General features: G+C 47.6%; 1 protein-coding gene across 2 annotated transcripts in view; it reads right to left on the reverse strand.

Annotated features, from left to right (window-relative positions):
- Positions 1 to 19,409, reverse strand: part of GJC1 (gap junction protein gamma 1) — a 38,279-nt gene that overhangs the window by 16,257 nt on the left and 2,613 nt on the right. Inside the window, exon 1 of one of the 2 annotated variants that reach the window (XM_040330258.1) lies at positions 14,167 to 14,208. The exons of the other annotated variant lie outside the window; for it this stretch is intronic. The gene's annotated coding sequence lies outside the window, so the exon portion shown is untranslated. Of the gene's footprint in view, positions 1 to 14,166; positions 14,209 to 19,409 lie in introns of those variants that run through there. 2 annotated transcript variants of the gene reach the window in all.

Consider the following 19,409-nt stretch of genomic DNA (forward strand, 5'->3'; position numbering starts at 1 on the left):
TTCATATAGCACAGACACTGGGGTGCATATTGTTATTAAACAGAGGGGATTCTATAAGCATATAAAAAATATGATAGCAGCAGGAGGGAAAGAGGTGGGCACTGTCACGAGCGGCACAGGCGGGGGGGTGGAACAGCGTAGAGCTGTGGCTGATGGAGGCACGTAAACTGACCACGCTATCAGGGCTCAGCAACCGTGATAAACCGTGGTCAGTTTACAGGGGGCGAGCAGAACCAGGCAGGATTAGCCAGGTATTTTATACGATATAGGGGGCCAAATTACACAGCACAAGCACTGTGCTGCTATTCATTTTAAACGCTTTAGAGACATCACCAGGCTCAAAGATACACAAAGCCAATAAAAAAAAAATGAAGAAGAAGAAAAGAAGAAGGGGGTGGAAGGAGTGATGCAAATAATTATTTGGAAGAATGTTCAGCTAAAATGCCCTTTTGCGTGTTCCAATAAAAAAGGGAAAAAAAAGGATTTTTGTACTCACCGTAAAATCCATTTCTCTGAGTTCATAGACGGACACAGCATCCTTTGACCTTAGGGTTATGCTTCTTCCTACCAGGAGATTTAGGCAGAATTCTACAGCACTTAAGGTGTTAAAAACTTTCCTTCATGCCGCTCCTCCCAGGGGGCGTGGCTCCCCCAGGCATAACCCCCACTCTGCTTCAGCAGCCTCAGTTCGCAACAAGCAGTACAAACAAAGGAGGGGTGGGTGCTGTGTCCGTCTATGAACTCAGAGAAATGGATTTTACGGTGAGTACAAAAATCCTTTTTTCTCTTTCGTTCATAGACGGACACAGCATCCTTTGACCTTAGGGACGTCCCCAAGCAGTGTCAAAAAAATTCGAGGGGTGGGAAAATAACACAGCAAAAACAGGTTACACCCCAAACAAAACCGGAGTTACTCAACGGAGGAACTCCAACCTTAAACTGCCGCCTGTAACACCCTGCGGCCGAAGGAGGCATCAGAAGATGCACTCACATCCACCTTATAAAACTTTGAAAAAGTGTGGAACGACGACCAGGTCGCTGCCTTACACACCTGTAACACAGAGGCTTGGTGTCGGAAGCCCAGGAGGCCCCGATCGCCCTGGTCGAATGCGCCATGACCCGAAAGGGAGGCGCCCGCCCCTTCAGGGCGTAGGCCTGAAGCACAACCTGTCGGATCCACCTGGAAATGGTGGCCGACGAGACTGCCAGGCCCATACTGGGACCGGACACAGACACGAACAGCGAGTCCGACTTCCGGAACGGAGCTGTCGCCGACAAGTAAACTCGAAGGGCCCGAACCACATCCAGAGAATGTAAAGAGGCTTCCTTCGGGTTCTTCGGCTGAGGACATAATGATGGAACAACAATGTCCTCGTTAATGTGAAAAGGCCGAAACGACCTTCGGAAGAAAAGAGGGCTGCGGGCGCAGCACCGCCTTATCCTGATGGATGACCAAGTAGGAGGCCTTGCAAGACAAGGCCGCCAGTTCAGACACTCGTCTGATAGAGGTAATAGCTACCAGAAAGATCACCTTCTGCGACAAAGTCAGCAAGGGGATCTCCCGAATGTCCTCAAAGGGGGCACGCTGAAGCGCCGAGAGGACCAAGTTCAAGTCCCAAGAAGGTAGCGGAGGGCGCACCGGGGGGGCCACATGCCGGACCCCCTGCACAAACGTGCGAACCAAAGAATTCGCTGCCAAGGGACGCTGAAAATAAACAGCCAGAGCAGAAATCTGACTCTTGATCGTGCTCAAGGCAAGAGCCTGGTCCACTCCCCGCTGTAGGAACAGCAGGAACCGGGACACCACGTAAGTACGGGGTGCCACTTCATCTCCTCACACATAGAGATGTATGCTTTCCATGTACGATGTAAATTTTTCGAGAAGTGGACTTCCGTGCACGCAGCATGGTAGAGATTACCGGGCCCGACAGGCCCCGGTCCTTCAGTACCTGGTTTTCAACAGCCACGCCGTTAAAGCCAGTGACCGTAAAGCGGGATGGAAGATCGGGCCCTGAGACAGGAGATCTTCCCTCCGAGGCAGACGCCAGGGGGCGTCTGCCACCAGACGTACCAGGTCCGCGTACCAAGAGCGACGCGGCCAATCTGGGGCGATCAGGATCGTTGGAATACCTTCGGCTTCCACCGGCTTCCACCCTGCGCAGCAGGCGGGGTAGGAGCCTTTAGAGGAGGGAAGGCGTAAATCAGGTGATATTGACCCCAGGGAGCCACTAACGCGTCTGCCCACGGGTCCCTTGACCTGGCCACAAACCGTGGTACCTTCCGATTGAGACGGGACGCCAGAAGGTCCACGTCTGGAGTGCCCCATTTTTGGCACAGGATCTGAAACACCTCCGGGTGGAGAGACCACTCCCCTTGATCCAGAGTCATGCGACTTAGGAAGTCGGCTTGCCAATTCAGAACTCCCGGAATGTATACCGCCGACAGGGACGGAACGGACCTTTCGGCCCACCGAAGTATGTGAGCGACCTCCGTCGCCGCGGCCGAGCTCCTTGTGCCGCCCTGATGATTGACGTACGCCACGGCCGTGGCGTTGTCGGACTGGATCCTGACAGGACGGCCCTGTAGCTCCAGCGACCACCTGACAAGGCACAGCTTGATTGCTCGGAGCTCCAGGATATTGATCGGCAGGCGGGACTCCTCCCGAGTCCAGCGCCCCTGGGCTGACTGGGTGCCCCAGACGCCCCCCCCAGCCGAAGAGGCTGGCTCCGTCGTGACCACTGTCCAGCGGCACGGAAGAAAAGACTTCCCGGACTGAAGCACCGGAGACGTCAGCCACCATGCCAGGGAAGATTTGGCCAGATGGCTCAACCGAATCTGGCGATCCAGAGAAGATGGGACCCTGTCCCATCGTGACAGAATCTCCTTCTGTAGTACCCTGGTGTGGAATTGGGCATACAGAACCGCCTCGAAGGAGGCCACCCTCAGACCCAGAACCCGCATGCAGAAGCGAAGAGATGACCACTTCTGGGTCAACAACTGTCTCACTGCAGATTGCAGGGTCAGCAGGTTTTGCGATGGGAGGAACACTTTTGTCTCCCCCGAATCCAAAACCAGCCCCAGGTGTTCCAGCCTCTGGGACGGAACCAACACTGATTTTCTGAGATTCAGAAAACCAGCCAAACTCCTGCAGAGTCCGACACGTGATGGACACGTCCTCCTCTAACTCTGAGCCTGAAGAAGCTCTCAGGAGAAGGTCGTCCAGGTATCCCACGATAGCGATCCCTCGCTGCCGTAGCAAGGCCAGGATCGGGGCGAGCACCTTGGTGAACACCCGTGATGCCGACGCCAGCCCGAACGGGAGGGCCACGAATTGATAGTGGTCCTCCCCGATCGCAAAGCGCAGATACCTTTGGTGGCTTGTGCAAACGGGAACATGCAGGTATGCGTCCATGATGTCTAAGGACACCATGAAGTCCCCCTGGTGGAGGGACGCTATGATAGAACGGACCGACTCCATCCTGAATCGCTGCGCCTTGACAAAGGAGTTGAGGGCCTTTAGGTCCAGGATAGGGCGAACCCCTCCCTTCTTGGGGACCACGAACAGATTGGAGTAGAACCCCCGAAACCGTTCCAGCGAGGGGACCGGCACAACCACCCCCCTGTCCAGAAGAACCTGGACAGCCCCGGACAGGGCTAGCCGACGATCCGGAGGAAGCTGGAGGTTGGATGGAAAAAATCTGTTTGGGGGACAAGAAAGGAACTCTATCTTGTACCCCGAGGCGACCACCTCGCAAACCCAACGGTCGGATAGAAGAGAATTCCACCGATCCACGAAGTCGTGAAGCCGTCCCCCCACCCGAGACCCGGGCGGGGGCAGACCTTCATGCGGAAGCAGGCTTGTTCGGTTTTTTGAACCAGGGGCGCTTACGCCCGGCAGCAAGGGCTTTTGCACCTTGCGGACCTTTTCCAGCCGCGCTGGCGCACGAAAAAAAAAAAAAAAAAAAACGCTTAGGGGGTAGTAAAAGTAGGACCTTGCTTGCGGCGAGGTTCCCTACCCTTCCCCGACTGAGGGAGCAAGGTGCTCTTACCTCCAGTGGCATCCTTAATGATGTCATCCAGGGATGCCCCCAAAAGCCGTCCGCCCTTAAAGGGCAAATCTATCAAGGCCTTTTTTGAGGACTGGTCAGCCGACCAGCACTTCAGCCATATAAGGCGGCGCAGAACCACTGCGTAGACAGAAGCCCTGGAAAGCAAAGGAATCTAATCCATATCCGCCTCGCAGAGAAACTTCTGACCCTGAATCAACTGCTCAGCCAGGTCCCTAGAGGACTCGGAAGCACCCTGGACCTCCAGATCCTGCAGCAGGAGCTTCGCCCTTTCAGTTAGCGTCTGAGCAACCAGGGCGCCGGCCAGAGCCGGCCTTACCGCCGAACCCACCACCGAGAACAGGGAGCGGGCCACGGCCTCCACTCTCCTATCAGCGGGGTCCTTGAAAGCAGGAGCCCCCTCCACAGGCAACGTAGTAGCCTTACTCAGTCTGGACACAGGAGGGTCCACCGACGGAGGAGTGACCCACTTTTTTAAAAAGTCCTCCTCCAGGGGGTAACGGGTAGCAAAGCTTTTAGGAATAGTAAAAGCCTTTTGCGGTGTATCCCATTCCTTATACAACATATTGTCTAAATAAGGAACACAGGGGAATACCTTAGCGGTACGCGGTGGTTTGCGGAATCCAAAAGGGACTGACACCGCTGGTGTCTCCGCCACATCCTCTAAATGAAGAGTCTCACGCACCGCAGTAATAAGAGCTCCAACAAATTCCTTGTCAGCAGACTCCGCAGCAGAGTCATCCTCGCTGTCCATGTGGGTTAAGCCCGCATCCTCTGACATGACAGAACCAGAAGCATCAGATTCTGCGTCAGAGATATCCCCAGAAACAGCCTCCGGGGGGGGCGCTTTTTTACCCCCCAACCGAGCACTGGCTGCTCCAAACCTGGTGAGAAAAAGACTCCAGGACAGCCGACACCGACTCAACAGATGTGGCAGGGGAAGGGGCGCTTAAGGGTTAATTCCGGCATTGTGAGGAATGAGGGGCCTGATTCAGGCTCCATATTGCAGCTGCCGTGTCACCCCCACTGCCAATGGCAGGAAAAAAGTCCCCCACAGGTCACCTCCCGGCCGCTAGAGCACAGTATGGGGCCCCCTGAGACTCACCACCCTCTGTACAGCGCGGTCTGTGAAGGCAAGTGTGTGCTGAGGAGAAGCTGCAGCGCTGCGTCTGTCCCCTCAGATGATTCGCGGTCTTTTTTCCCCGCCGAAACAGCCACTAGAGGCCGAACTAGTGCTGAAAACGGCGCCGGCCACAAGAAAATGGCCGCCGAATAATACAAGCGCGGCTCCGGCAAAATGGCCGCCGTTGCGCAGTTTTAAAAAGACAGTGTACCCAAAAATGACAGTACACCAAAACAGCACACAGCACACACAAAAATGCCCAGAATGTCCACCACAGTCCCCTGCAGTGACACAGAACAGCCCCAGCCATACCACGAGTGAAAAAAAAAAAAAAAAAATGAGCCCCAGAGAAAAAAACCCCCTGCACAGCCGTCACCCAAAGGGGGAAGGAGGGAGAGGAATAAGGGAGAGAGGAAAGCAGGGAAAAACCCTCAGTCGACCTCCCAAGGGAAAACATTCCAGCCAGACCACTTACCTGAGTAAGGGGCCACTACTTACCTGTCCTGCGACTACCCGGCTGGAGGTATCCCAGACAGAACCAACGTCCGCGAACGGCATGGTTGTCAGCCAGACACACTGTGACAAGGCCATAGAGACCGGTCATATGTGTGCCCTAGAACCGAAGTTCCCCGGCCGCCCCTGGAGCAATGGGGCCTGTCGTGGACGTCCCAAAGCGGAGCTGAGGGCCGTCACACGCTCGAAGGCCGAACCTGGGGGGACTACAAGGGTCGAGGACCCAGCCTGTCACCCAGTCGGCTGTTGATAGAAGAATCGCAGGATTCAAAATAAAATAAAAAAGCGAGGAAAAAACTCGCAAAAAGCAAAAAAATTTTGCAAGAAAAAACTCCAGAGTCCAGGACTCCAGAGAGAGCCTGACTCTCCTGACGGTTAGGCAGAAACAAAACTGAGGCTGCTGAAGCAGAGTGGGGGTTATGCCTGGGGGAGCCACGCCCCCTGGGAGGAGCGGCATGAAGGAAAGTTTTTAACACCTTAAGTGCTGTAGAATTCTGCCTAAATCTCCTGGTAGGAAGAAGCATAACCCTAAGGTCAAAGGATGCTGTGTCCGTCTATGAACGAAAGAGAAATATATATTTTCTTTTCAACTTACATGAGTGTAGACGGGTCACGTATGACTGTAGTTGGGTTGTGAGATGTTGTGGGAAAGGTTATTCCCTTTACGGGTCACAGGGGTGAAGGATTAACATAAGGCTGCGCTATACACTAGTTTCACATACAAAATTTCCATGATTACGCTTCACTTAAATTCTGGCACATCAGAGACGGGAAATGCCTAATTTATCAGTTCATATGACTCAAATTTTCCATTCGTTTTCATAAACGTAACAATGAGCAGTAAATCTCCACGTGTGACTGGATACACTGTAATTTCATGAATCTTCCTGTGTACAATGGTGATGGTAACAAATCATCTGTAGAGTTTACAATCACTGTCTGGACGCTTAAAGCTGTAAAGCTGTGTGACAAAAAGAATAACTGGGTTAGTGTGGTAATCTCTAAAGCCTCGTACACACGCTCGGTTTACTCGACAAGAACCAACAAGAAAACTGCTGGCAGAGCTTTCTTGCCGAGTATACAGAGCGTGTGTACGAGGCTATCAGGTTTCTTGACAAGAAATCTAGACGGGAAAAAGAGAACATGTTCTCTATTTTCTCGTTGTGAGATTCTCAGCAGTTTTCCTGCCGAGAAACCCGAGATTGTGTATACTTACCTGGTCGCCATGGAAACCCGTGCATGTTCGAAATTACTTTGACGCATGCTCGGTAGCTTCCTAGGCATAGGTGCAGCAAGATGGCGGCATCGAATGTGACGAGCGCATGCTCGTCGTACGTGATGACGTAAGCGCATTCTTGCCCTTCAAGAGATATTGCGAGCATAATTCGTTCCAGAAACATGCTTGTAATCCAAAGCACTTGTATATCAAAGCATTTTTTTACAGGGTATAAAAGAGAGAAGAGAGGCATCTCTAAGGGTAGCAATATGTTGCTAAATGTTGTACCTTCATTAAATGTAACCGTATTGCTACACTTAGAGGCTCCTCTCTTTTTTATACTCAGAGTCAGTTGTGACATGAAGCTACTCTTATCGCTTGTATATCAAGGCAAAATGTATTAAAACATTTTGCTTGTCTTGCAAAACGCTCTCAACCCAAGTTACTCTCAAACCAAGGTTTTACTGCAACTCCACTTTAGGAATCTATAGTCACAATTCACAGCGGGCCATAACACCAAGCAAGAGCTCCGAGATTCTAGAGAAAGCAAACACATTCCTTCCCCAAAATCTGTACCAAAAAGGCAAACCTTTCCATTATTTACTGAAAATTGAATTACAGAAATCAGCAGACAGACATGCTGGCTGTGTCCTAACAGCCAGGGGAAAAAAATGTAATTTTATGAAAGAAAAGCTCTCTAATGATGAACACTCATTAAAAAGATATTGGGACAAACGTACAGATAAACAGTACAAGAAGCTTGCAATTCATTGCAAATAAATAAAACACTAGGCTCAATGGCTGGCCTGGAAATGTCTTCCTGGAAAGGCAATATAGCCAGTACTGTCATTTCCTTGTATATACACACTGGACTACATGTAATCATGAATTGTAAACCTCTGCCAGTATTTTATTGCTATGTCTGCACTAGCTAAAGACCCCATTTGTCCAGGTGACCATTATCAGAGACAGAAAGCGAAAAAAGAAGAAAGAAAAAAAAAAAAAAAAAAGAAGAAAGAAGATCGCCACCATTATTAGTTTTAAATTAAGAAAAAAAATTCCTTTTGCTTAGAAGATTGATCACAATTCTCACAGCGTAACATCATCTTTCACATTAAAACCCAAAAATTGGGCTAACTTTACTGATTCGTTTTTTTTATTATTATTATTCATTGAAGTGTATTTTTCCCAAAAAAATTATTTGAAAGACCACTGAGCAAATACAGTGTGACAATATTGCAGCAATTTCCATTTTATTCCCTAGGGTCTATGCTAATATATATATATTATACACATACATATACACACACACAAACTAAAAGTTTGGACACACCTTCTCATTCAAAGAGTTTTTTTTATTTTCATGACTATGAAAATTGTAGATTCACACTGAAGGCATCAAAACTATGAATGAACACATGTGGAATTATACATAACAAAAAAGTGTGAAACAACCGAAAATATATTTCATATTCTAGGTTCTTCAAAGTAGCCACCTTTTGCAGCAGACACATCTCTAGAACTGTAAGGCCCCGTACACACGGACGGACTGTCCGATGAAAACGGTCCGGATCGTTTTCATCGGACATGTCTGCTGCCGGATTTTGGTCTGATGGTTGTACACACCATCAAACCAAAATCCCCGCGTACAGGATACGCGGTGATGTGGCCACGCCGTCGGCGCGATGACGACGCGGCGACGTGCGCGACCCTGGAAGGTCAATGCTTCCACGCATGCGTCGAATCACTTTGAGGCATGCGAGGGCTTTCGGCCGAGCGGACATGTCCGGTGAGTCTGTACAGACGACCGAACATGTCCGACGGACAGGCTTCCAGCGGACATGTTTCTTAGCATGCTAACAAACATTTGTCCGCTGGAAACCTGTCCGATCCGCCGGAAAATTGTCCGGTCGGCCGTACACACACCCGAACATGTCCGCTGAAACTGGTCTGCGGACCAGTTTCAGCAGACATGTTCGGTCGTGTGTACGGGGCCTTAAGAGGAGACTGAGTGAATCAGGCCTTCATGGTAGAATATCTGCTAGGAAACCACTGCTAAAGAAAGGCAACAAGCAGAAGACACTTGTTTGGGCTAAAGAACACAAGGAATGGACATTAGACCAGTGGAAATCTGTGCTTTGGTCTGATGAGTCCAAACTTGAGATCTTTGGTTCCAACCCCCGTGTCTTTGTGCGACGCAGAAAAGGTGAACGGATGGACTCTACATGCCTGGTTCCCACCGTGAAGCATGGAGGAGGAGGTGTGATGGTGTGGGGGGTGCTTTGCTGGTGACACTGTTGGGGATTTAATCAAAATTGAAGGCATACTGAACCAGAATGGCAACCACAGCATCTTGCAGCGGCATGCTATTCCATCCATCAGGACAATGACCCCAAACACACCTCCAGGCTGTGTAAGGGCTATTTGACCAAGAAGGAGAGTGATGGGGTGCTGTGCCAGGTGACTACCTCTTGAAGCTCATCAAGAGAATGCCAAGAGTGTGCCAAGCAGTAATCAAAGCAAAAGGTGGCTACTTTGAAGAACCTAGAATATGAAATATATTTTCAGTTGTTTCACACTTTTTTGTTATGTATAATTCCAAATAAAATATATATATATATATATATATATATATATATATATATATATATATATATATATATATATACACACACACACACACACACGAACACTGTAGCTGCTGACTTTTAATAAGGACACTTACCTGTCCAGGGTGCCCACGATGACGGCAGCGGAAGCCGAGCAATCGCTCGGGTCTCGGCTTACCCCTCCGCCATCCTTGTGAGGGAATCAGGAAGTGAAGCCTTGTGGCTTCATCGCCCGATTCCTTACTGCGCATGCGTGAGCGGTGTGACGTGAGTGGGCGATGTCTCCTGGGACACACACACACAAGGTCCCAGAAGACACCATTCCCCCATTCCCCAGGAGGCAGCTTGAGGAGGAGAAAAAAGAGGAAGGAACGCGAATTAGGACGATCTGCCTAGCAACAGGCACTTCAGGTATGTATATAAAAAAAAAAAAAAAAAAAAAAAAAAAAAAAAAAAAAATGTTGCCGCATTTAATAAAAAAAAAAAAAAAAAACTGGTGGAGCTACGCTTTAAGAAACAAGTGTCAGAAAAAGATTTGGACTTTTATTGGTTAAACTTACTGCATTTACAAACAGTTTGATCTAACAAGGAAGTTAGTTACAATGTTTCATGTTACAAACTTGGCAGACTGCCATTTTCTTTTGACAGCTGAGAAATCTCTCCACATCACGATTTATTAACGATTAATTGTGCAGCTCTAAATTAATATATATATATATATATATATATATATATATATATATATATATATATATATATATATATATATATATATATATATATATATATATATATATATATATATATATATATATATATATATACACACACACACACACACACACGCACACCACATAAGGGCAGACCCTCTTGCTCAGAGCGCCCCTCAAATAGGTGTTAGCTTGCCAATCTGTGTGATGCCTGGGTCTTGGTGACCACTCTGCCGCTTGGGTTCCTTGTACACAGCTTGTTTCACTTTGAGTATGCATTTGAAATCGGCTTTTATATTTAAGAAATACCAATAAGGTACCCCCATCTGAAGAGGGCTGCATTGGTGGAACTTACCAGCGTATGATGGGAACTCTGGGATGTTCTCATAACACCTCAGCACTATGGTGCCATATCAGTTCATCATCTACAGAAGACTGACACTATAACTCGGAATCCTCCAGGAGTGGGAGAACGTTTTAGTTGCAGGTTCCATGTGAGCGGAGCAGGAAAGGGGGGGGGGGGGGTGGCGATATAAAAAGCCGGGTCTATCAGAGAGTTCCCATTCACTTTAACAACATGAAAAATGTAAACCCAACTGTAGCCAAAATATTTCATGTTAAATCTTTACTAATGGCCTGAACACGGCCTGTATGCTTGCAAGTGACATGTGTTGCTCTGGAAATCTATAATCTGGGAAAGTGGCACTTATAGATTTTGTGCTATGCATTGTCCTAGTTTGACAAATGCATTAGGATCCCTTGTTCCTGCAAAATCGCACTGTCATATGTGTCACTGTGATATACTGGCAGGCAGGCTCTGCAGTCAGTATAGGTTCCAATGTTGTAGGCCAGGTTTACAAAAAAAAAAAAAAAATTGGGAAATAGCGGTGCTATCTAAAGTTTAAAAAAAAAAAACTCGGTTTGATATGCAAGTGCTTTGGATTACAAGCATTCTCCTGGATTAGATTATGCTCGAAATCCAAGGTTCCACTGTACAGCCTACTGCAGAGGAGGACCAAACCCCAAGAACTGCCACAAATGGTGAAACTCCTACTGTATTTCCTCTGTAGATGTGACATGTGCCGAGCTGGTGATACAAAAGGTTCAAGTCGTGGATCACACTGGTTCATTGCGGGGAACCCTGTGATTCAGTGCAGATTCCCGCGCTGAATCGCACACTGGTTTACACTGAGATCTGCGAACCGCTGGGGGTGTCAATGTAACGTTAATGACACCCCCAGATCGGTTCGCAGATCGCAGTGCTAACTGTCAAATAGTGCAGGAATCTATCCGATTCCAGTGCGGACCTAAAAAAACAGGTTCTGCGCCATTTTAGTGCGAATGCTATGGGATTTTAGCAATACAGTTTGCATGGCTGAATTTGCATCGACACTGCATGTGATCTGCACAGCAATGCGGTGAAAATCACATTCAAGGTCTGTCATCGCACAAGTGATTTCTAAAGAAACAGTCACCTTGTCTATGCAGGGCAACTCGGCAGTGTCTCTGGAAGAGGAAACCCCCCCTACACAACTGAGGGGAGCGGTGACTTCACCTCCCAGTCATGCGACAGTGCTTGATCCTAGCAATTGAATGGTAGGCTCAATCACCATCACAGAGCGTCAGGTCACATGAGTCTCCATACTTGGAAAGTAATCAGTTGTAGAAGGGCAAGAAGCTGCAAGGAGGCACAAATAAGGCATTAATAAATAAGCAGGGGGGTGCCCTTTTTCCAGAGACACTGTCAACTTTCCCTGCCTGGTAAGGCGACAGGGGGCCAGATCCACGAAGCAGTTATGCTGGCGTATCTATTGATACGCCGCGTAACTGCTAGGTTGCTCCGGCGTATCTTTGTTTTGTATCCACAAAACAAGATACGCCTGAAGCTGGGCTAGATCCGACTGGCGTACGTCTTAGTACGCCGTCGGATCCAAGGTGCATATTTACGCTGGCCGCTAGGTGGCGTTTCCGTCGATTTCCGCGTTGAGTATGCAAATTAGCTAGATACGGCAATCCACGAAGGTACGTCCGGCCGGCGCATTTTTTTACGTAGTTTCCGTAAGGCTTTTTTTGGCGTATAGTTACCCCTGCTATATGAGGCGTATCCTATGTTAAGCATGGCCGTCGTTCGTTCCCGCGTCGAATTTTGAATTTTTTACATCGTTTGCGTAAGTCGTTCGCGAATAGGGCTTTGCGTAGAATGACGTTCACTCGTAAGCATTGGCTTGTTGCGGGTTAATTTCGAGCATGCGCACTGGGATACCCCCACAGACGGCGCATGCACCGTTCAGAAAAAACGTCATTTACGTTGGGTAAAGTAAAATTAACATAAAGCACGCCCACATTTTTAACATTTGAATTCCGCGCCCTTACGCCGGAAGATTTATGCTACGCCGCCGTAACTTTAGAGGCAAGTGCTTTGAGAATTCAGCACTTGCCTCTCAAAGTTGCGGCGGCGTAGCGTTATCACAATACGCTACGCCGGAATAAAATTACGATCCGCTACCTGGATCTGGCCCAGGGTCTCCAATTCACTAACCTATATTGAAGGTCATTTTCCATAATGACCCCTTTGTTCTGCAGTGAAAGCCAAAGAGAGCTGGAAAATAACCATTATGGCACACAATACAAGGGTTTTACATACAAGGGTTTTACACAGTGCCTTAAAAAAAGTATTCATACCCGTTTAATTTTCCACATTTTGTCATGTTACAACCAAAACCGTAAATGTATTTTATTGGGATTTTATGTGATATGTGCCACTTTGTGTTCCAATTGTGAAGGCGGAAGGAAAATGATTAGCGGTTTTCATTTTTTTTTTTTTTTACAAATAAATATGTAAAGAGGGAGTTACCTTGTGGGTGCGCTCCTGTGTCATACACTCGGCATACATAGCCGCCAAGTGTATGACTCGCCCCCGCCACCCACGTCACTGGATTTGATTGACAGCAGCGGGAGCCAATGGCTGCGCTGCTCTCAATCTATCCAATCAACGCCGAGACTCCATGGAGAAGAGGAGGCCAGTGACGTGCACAGCAGGTGAACGGGCTCAGGTAAGTAAAACAGGGGGAGGTGGGGAGCCCATGACAGCCAGGTGTTTTTTCACCTTAATGCCTAGGATGCATTAAGGTGAAAAAACACAAACCTTTACGTCTTGCCTTAGATTCTCAATTGGATTTAGGTCTGAACTTTGACTGGGTCATTCTAACACATGAATATGCTTTGAGCATCCTCATAACATGATGCTGCCACCTCCATGTTTCACAGTGGGGATGGTGTGTTCAGGGTGATGTGCAGTGTTAGTTTTCCACCACACAGTTTTGCTTTTAAGCCCAAAAGTAAAATTTTGGTCTCATCTGAACAGAGCACCTTCTTCCACATTTGATGTGTCCCCCACATGGCTTCTCGCAAACTGCAAATGGGACTTCTTATGGCTTCCTTTCAACAATGGCTTTCTTCTTGCCACTCTTCCATAAAGGCCAGATTTGTGGAGTGCATGACTAAGACCCCTTTCACACTGGGTCGTTTTTAAGGCGCTTTTGGGCTTAAAATAGCGTATGAAAAGCGCCTCCCCTGCAGCGCCAGTGTGAGAGCCCAAGTGCTTTTACACTGGAGCGGTGCTCTTGCAGGACGTTGGAAAAAGTCCTGCAAGCAGCATCTTTCGGATGGTGCAGGAATACACTGCTCCTCCACCACCCTTGCCATTGGAATCAATGGGCACCCCTGCCAAAGCAATTCGGCATTGGCGCTTTGCAGGTGCTATTAACCCTTTATTCCGCAGATAGCGGTTTGCTTTTAACCGCCATTACAGCTGTAAAGCGCTGCTAAAATTAGCAGCACTCTACCGCCAAGGCCCCCCCACCCCAGCGTGAAAGGTGAAAGAGTGGAATGCACGACTAATAGTTGTCCTGTGGACAGATTCTCCCACCTGAGCTGTGGATCTCTGCAGCTCCTCCAGAGTTACCATGGGCCTCTTGGCTGCTTCTCTGATTAATGCTCTCCTTACCCGGCCTGTGAGTTTAGGTGGACGGCCATGTCTTGGTAGGTTTGCAGTTGTGCCGTACTCTTTCCATTGTCGGGTGATGCTCCATGAGATCATCTGCACTTGAAAAAAAAAAAAAACGTAAATGTATTTTATTGAGATTTTATGTGATAGAACAACACAAAGTGGCACATAATTGTGAAGTGGAAGGGAAATGGTTTTCTGAGTTTTTTACAAATATCTGAAAAGCTTAGCATGCATTTGTATTCCACCCCCTTGTACTCTAATTAAAATCTAGTGAAACCAATTGTCTTCAGAAGTCACCTTATTAGTAAATAGAGTCCACCTGTGTGTAACTTGGGCTACTTTCACATTGAGGTGTTTTTGTGCTAAAAATGGCACCTGAAAAGCACCTGTAAACTGCCTCTTCAGCAGCCCCAGTGTGAATTCCCAAGTGCTTTCACACCGGGGGAGTGCGCTTGCAGGACAGGAAAAAAAGCCATGCAAGCAGCATCTTTGGTGCGGTGTGGGAGCGGTGTATACACGCTCCTCCACCGCTCCTGTTCATTGAAATCAATGGACAGCGGTGCTTTGTGGGCGCTTTTAAGGTTTTATTCAGCCGCTAGCAGTGGGGTTAAAAGCATCCTGCTAGCGGCAAAAAAGCGTTGCTATCACAGTGGTAAAGTCCTGCTAAACTGGAGGCGCTTTACCGCTAACGCTTCCCCGCCCCAATGGGAAAGTAGCCTTAAGCTCGGTATAACTACAGCTGTTCTGTGAAGCCCTCAGGAGGTTCGTTAGAGAACCATAGTAAATAAACAGCATTATAAAGGCCAAGGAACACATCAGACAGGTCAGGGATAAAGACTATTACGCAGGGTTATGTTATAAAAAAATATCCCAAGCTTTGAACATCTCACAGAGCTCTGTTCAATCCATCATCAGAAAATGGAAAGAGTATGGCACAACTGCAAACCTACCAAGACATGGCCGTCCACCTAAACTGACAGACCGGGTAAGGAGAGCATTAATCAGAGAACCATGGTAACTCTGGAGGAGCTGCAGAGATCTACAGCTCAGGTGAGAAAAACTGTCCACATGACAGCCATTAGCTGTGCACTCCACAAATCTGTCCTTTATAGAAGAGTAGCAAGAAGAAAGCCATAAAAAGTCCAGTTTTCAGTTTGCGAGAAGCCGTGTTGAGACATAGCAAATATGAGGAAGAAGGTGCACTGGTCTGACATCATCCCCACCGTGAAACATGGTGATGTCAGCATCATGTTGTGGGGATGTTTTCTTCAGTAGTGACAGGGAAGCTGGTCAGAGTTGATGGGAAGATGGATGGAGCCAAATACAGGGCAATCTTAGAAGAAAACCTGGGGCGGAGGTTCACCTTCCAGCAGGACAACGACCCTAAACATGCAACCAGAGCTACAATGAAATGGTTTAGATTTAGATCAAAGCATATTCATGGGTTAGAATGGCCCAGTCAAAGTCCAGACCTAAATACAATTGAGAATCTGTGTCAAGACTTGAAAATTGCTGTTCACAGATGCTCCCGATTCTCGCCGCGTAACATCATCTTTCACATTAAAACAAAAAAAAATTGGGCTAAATTTACTGTGTTTTTTTAACTTAAAGCGGATCTCCACTCTAAAGTGGAGTCCCGCTGATCGGCACCCTCCCCCCCTCCGGTGTCACATTTGACACCTTTCAGGGGGGAGGGGGGTGCAGATACCTGTCTACAGACAGGTATCTGCACCCACTTCCGGCCCTACGATACGGGCAAAGGACGGGTTTTTTCCTTCCTTCCCGTCCGTCCCCCGTTGTATGCTGGGAACACTCGGCTCCCAGCACACAGCGGGAGCCAATCGGCGGGCGCAGCGCGACTCGCGCATGCGCTGTAGGGAACCGGGCAGTGAAGCCGGAGCGCTTCACTTCCTGGTTCCCTCACCGAGGATGGAGGGGGGAGCAGCAGGGTGACGAGCGATCGGCTCGTCATCTGCTGCGATCACCGCTGGACTCCAGGACAGGTAAGTGTCCTTATATTAAAAGTCAGCAGCTGCAGTATTTGTATCTGCTGGCTTTTAATATATTTTTCCCGTGGCACATCCGCTTTAAGTGTCAGAAAAAGATTTATGCCGGGTACACACGATCGGAAATTCCGAAAAGAAAAGTGGGGATTTTTTTCCGACTTTTGGCTCAAAACTTGAGTTGTATACACACGGTCACACAAAATTTGGACCGTCAGGAACGCGGTGACATACAACACTACGATGAGCCAAGAAAAATTAAGTTCAATGATTTCGAGCATGCGTCAACTTGATTCCGAGCATGCGACAAGAACTTTTTTCCATCTACAAATTTGAGAACCAGCTCTCAAATTTTTGCTGTCGGAAATTCTGACAGAAAAAGTCAGATGGGGCCTACACGCGGTCGGAATTTTCTTGTCGGAAATTCCAAAAGTGTGTACGCGGCATTAGACTTCAAGTGGTTAAACTTCGGCGATTCGTGCGACGTGGCTCCCAAACAAAATTGGCGTCCTTTTTTCCCCACAAATAGAGCTTACTTTTGGTGGTATTTGATCACCTCTGCGGTTCTTATTTTTTGCGCTATAAACAAAAATAGAGCGACAATTTTGAAAAAAAAAAAAAAAACTTTTACTTGTTGCTATAATAAATATCCCCAAAAATATATATTAAAATAAATATTTTTTTCCCTCAGTTTAGGCCGATACGTATTCTTCTATATATTTTTGGTAAAAAAAAAAAAAAAAAAACGCAATGAGCGTTTATCGATTGCGCAAAATTTAAAGCGTTTTCAAAATAGGGGATAGTTTTATTGCATTTTTATAATTTTTTTTTACTACTAATGGCGGCGATCAGCGTTTTTTTCCGTGACTGCGACATTATGGCGGACGCATCGGACAATTTTGACACATTTTTGGGACCATTGTCATTTTCACAGCAAAAAATGCATTAAAAATGCATTGTTTACTGTGAAAATGACAATTGCAGTTTGGGAGTTAACCACTAGGGGGCGCTGAAGGGGTGATCGGCTTACTTGTACTAACAATCTCATGTTCAGCTGTTATACCCCCCCCCCCCCCGCTGATTGACCGAGCTCTCCTGTCCCACCGGGAGACCTGAGCAACCAGCCGGAACGTCCGCTGGCTCGCCGAAGACCCGAAAAAAGACGATCGGCTCTCAGATCTAGTAACCCAAAGGAATGTCATGACATCACTTCCAGATTACTGGCATCCTAAAGGTGCCAATATTAAAAAAAGTTGAAAGCATTAAAAAAACGCTGATCTTGGCGTTTTGAATACTTTTAAGCGCAGAGGAGGGGTTTAGGGTCTTAAAGATCTCTTCATAAAGAGTACCTGTCACAGCCTATTACTGTCACAAGGGGTGTTTACATTACATGTGAAGGCAATAAAAGTGATACACTTTTTTCTTTTAAAAGGGAGAGTGGAAAAAATAAAAAGTTGAAATCTACAAAATATCGGCACCTGATATCATTTGTACGTTTACACTTATAGGGCCAGATCCTCAAAAGAATCAGTTTTCCAAGAGATAGACAGAAGATCCGACATGTGTAAGGGACTTACACTGCCGGATCTTAGGATGCAGTACCGCATCCGCCGCTGGGGGCATTTTGTGTCGAAATGCCGCCTCGGGTATGCAAATTAGCACTTACGGAGATCCACGAAGCTTTTCAGCTTCGTTTTTTCTCCGTAAGTTTTAGTTTGCAATCGTAACATTAGGGCTGCTTTTACAAGGTGTAAAGTTAGTACACCATGTAAAAGCAGACCCTTCTTTCCAGCGACGCTGTCTTTTTTTTTTCCGCCGCAACTCGTTTTTTTCCCCCGATGCAACTTTTTTTGACCCGGCGCGATTCACGAAGCACGGCGTAACGTAATTTCGCGCTATGCACGTCGGGAAAATGACGTCACGAGCATGCGCAGTACGTCCGGCGCGGGAGCGCGCCTAATTTAAATGGGACTCGCCCCCATGAAAATAGGAACGCCTTGCGCCGGCGGAATTTAAGTTACACACCCGAAAATTTCTAGGTAAGTGCTTTGTGGATCGGGCACTTTAGGTAGAAATTTTCCGGCAGTGTAACTTAAATGGGAAAAGATAAGTTACGGCGGCTGGCTGTGGATCTGGCCCATAGTCTTAAAGGGCAACTCCAATTTTGTGGGGAAAAAATAATGAGCGTATACAATTACTACACAAGTCATATTGTAATTTAATTGGATTAAAAAAAATGACCTTTCCTTGTTAATCTGCAGCTCTGCAATTCTCTGTAACCTGGAGGAATTCTGTATATGGAACCCCCCTCCCAGAAATGTCATTTGTGCGATTGGCTCACTGATTTCCCCAGAGATCTGCACTTAGACGTAGCCACGCCCCCTAACAGTTAGAATCACTCCCTAGGTTACACTTAACCCCTTCAGCGACACCTAGTGGTTAACCCCTTCAATGCCAGTGTAATTTTCACAGTAATCAGTGCATATTTATAGCACAGATCGCTGTAAAAATGACAATGGTCCCGAAAATGTGTCCGATGTGTCCGCCATAATGTCACATTCACGATTCTGGTCTTTGGACAGCGAAATAGTCCGGGACTGAAGCTGATAACAAACATGTCATACTTACCTCCACTGTGTAGCTCGTTTTGCACAGAGGGGCCCCGAACCTCCTCTTCTGAGGGCCCTCAGCGGCTTCTCCCTGCATCAGATAACCCCCTCTGAGAAGTGCTCTCCCGAGGGGTAACTTTGCGGGCTCGCTCCCGAGTCCAGCATCTGCATCCACAGACACGAATGGCGGACTATGCTCTGCCCCCCAGTGCCCACGTCATTGGATTCGATTGACAGCAGCGGGAGCCAATGGCTGCGCTGCTATCAATCTATCCAATCAAGAGCCGGGAACCCATGGAGAGAGGGACGGCCGGAATGCGCCAATAGAAATTCGGGGCTCAGGTAAGTAAAAGGGGGGGGGCGGGGGGCTAATCACTGCAAGACGTTTTTTCACCTTAAAGCGGGAGTTCACCCGGAAAATTTTTTTTAACCTTAGATTGATGCTCATTTTGTCAAGGGGAATCGGGTAGTTTTTTTTTAAATCGAAGCCGTACTTACCGTTTTAGAGAGCGATCTTCTCCGCCGCTTCCGGGTATGGTCTTCAGGACTG

Source organism: Rana temporaria, chromosome 12, assembly GCF_905171775.1.
Source record: "Rana temporaria chromosome 12, aRanTem1.1, whole genome shotgun sequence".
Classification (NCBI taxonomy): Eukaryota; Metazoa; Chordata; class Amphibia; order Anura; family Ranidae; genus Rana; species Rana temporaria.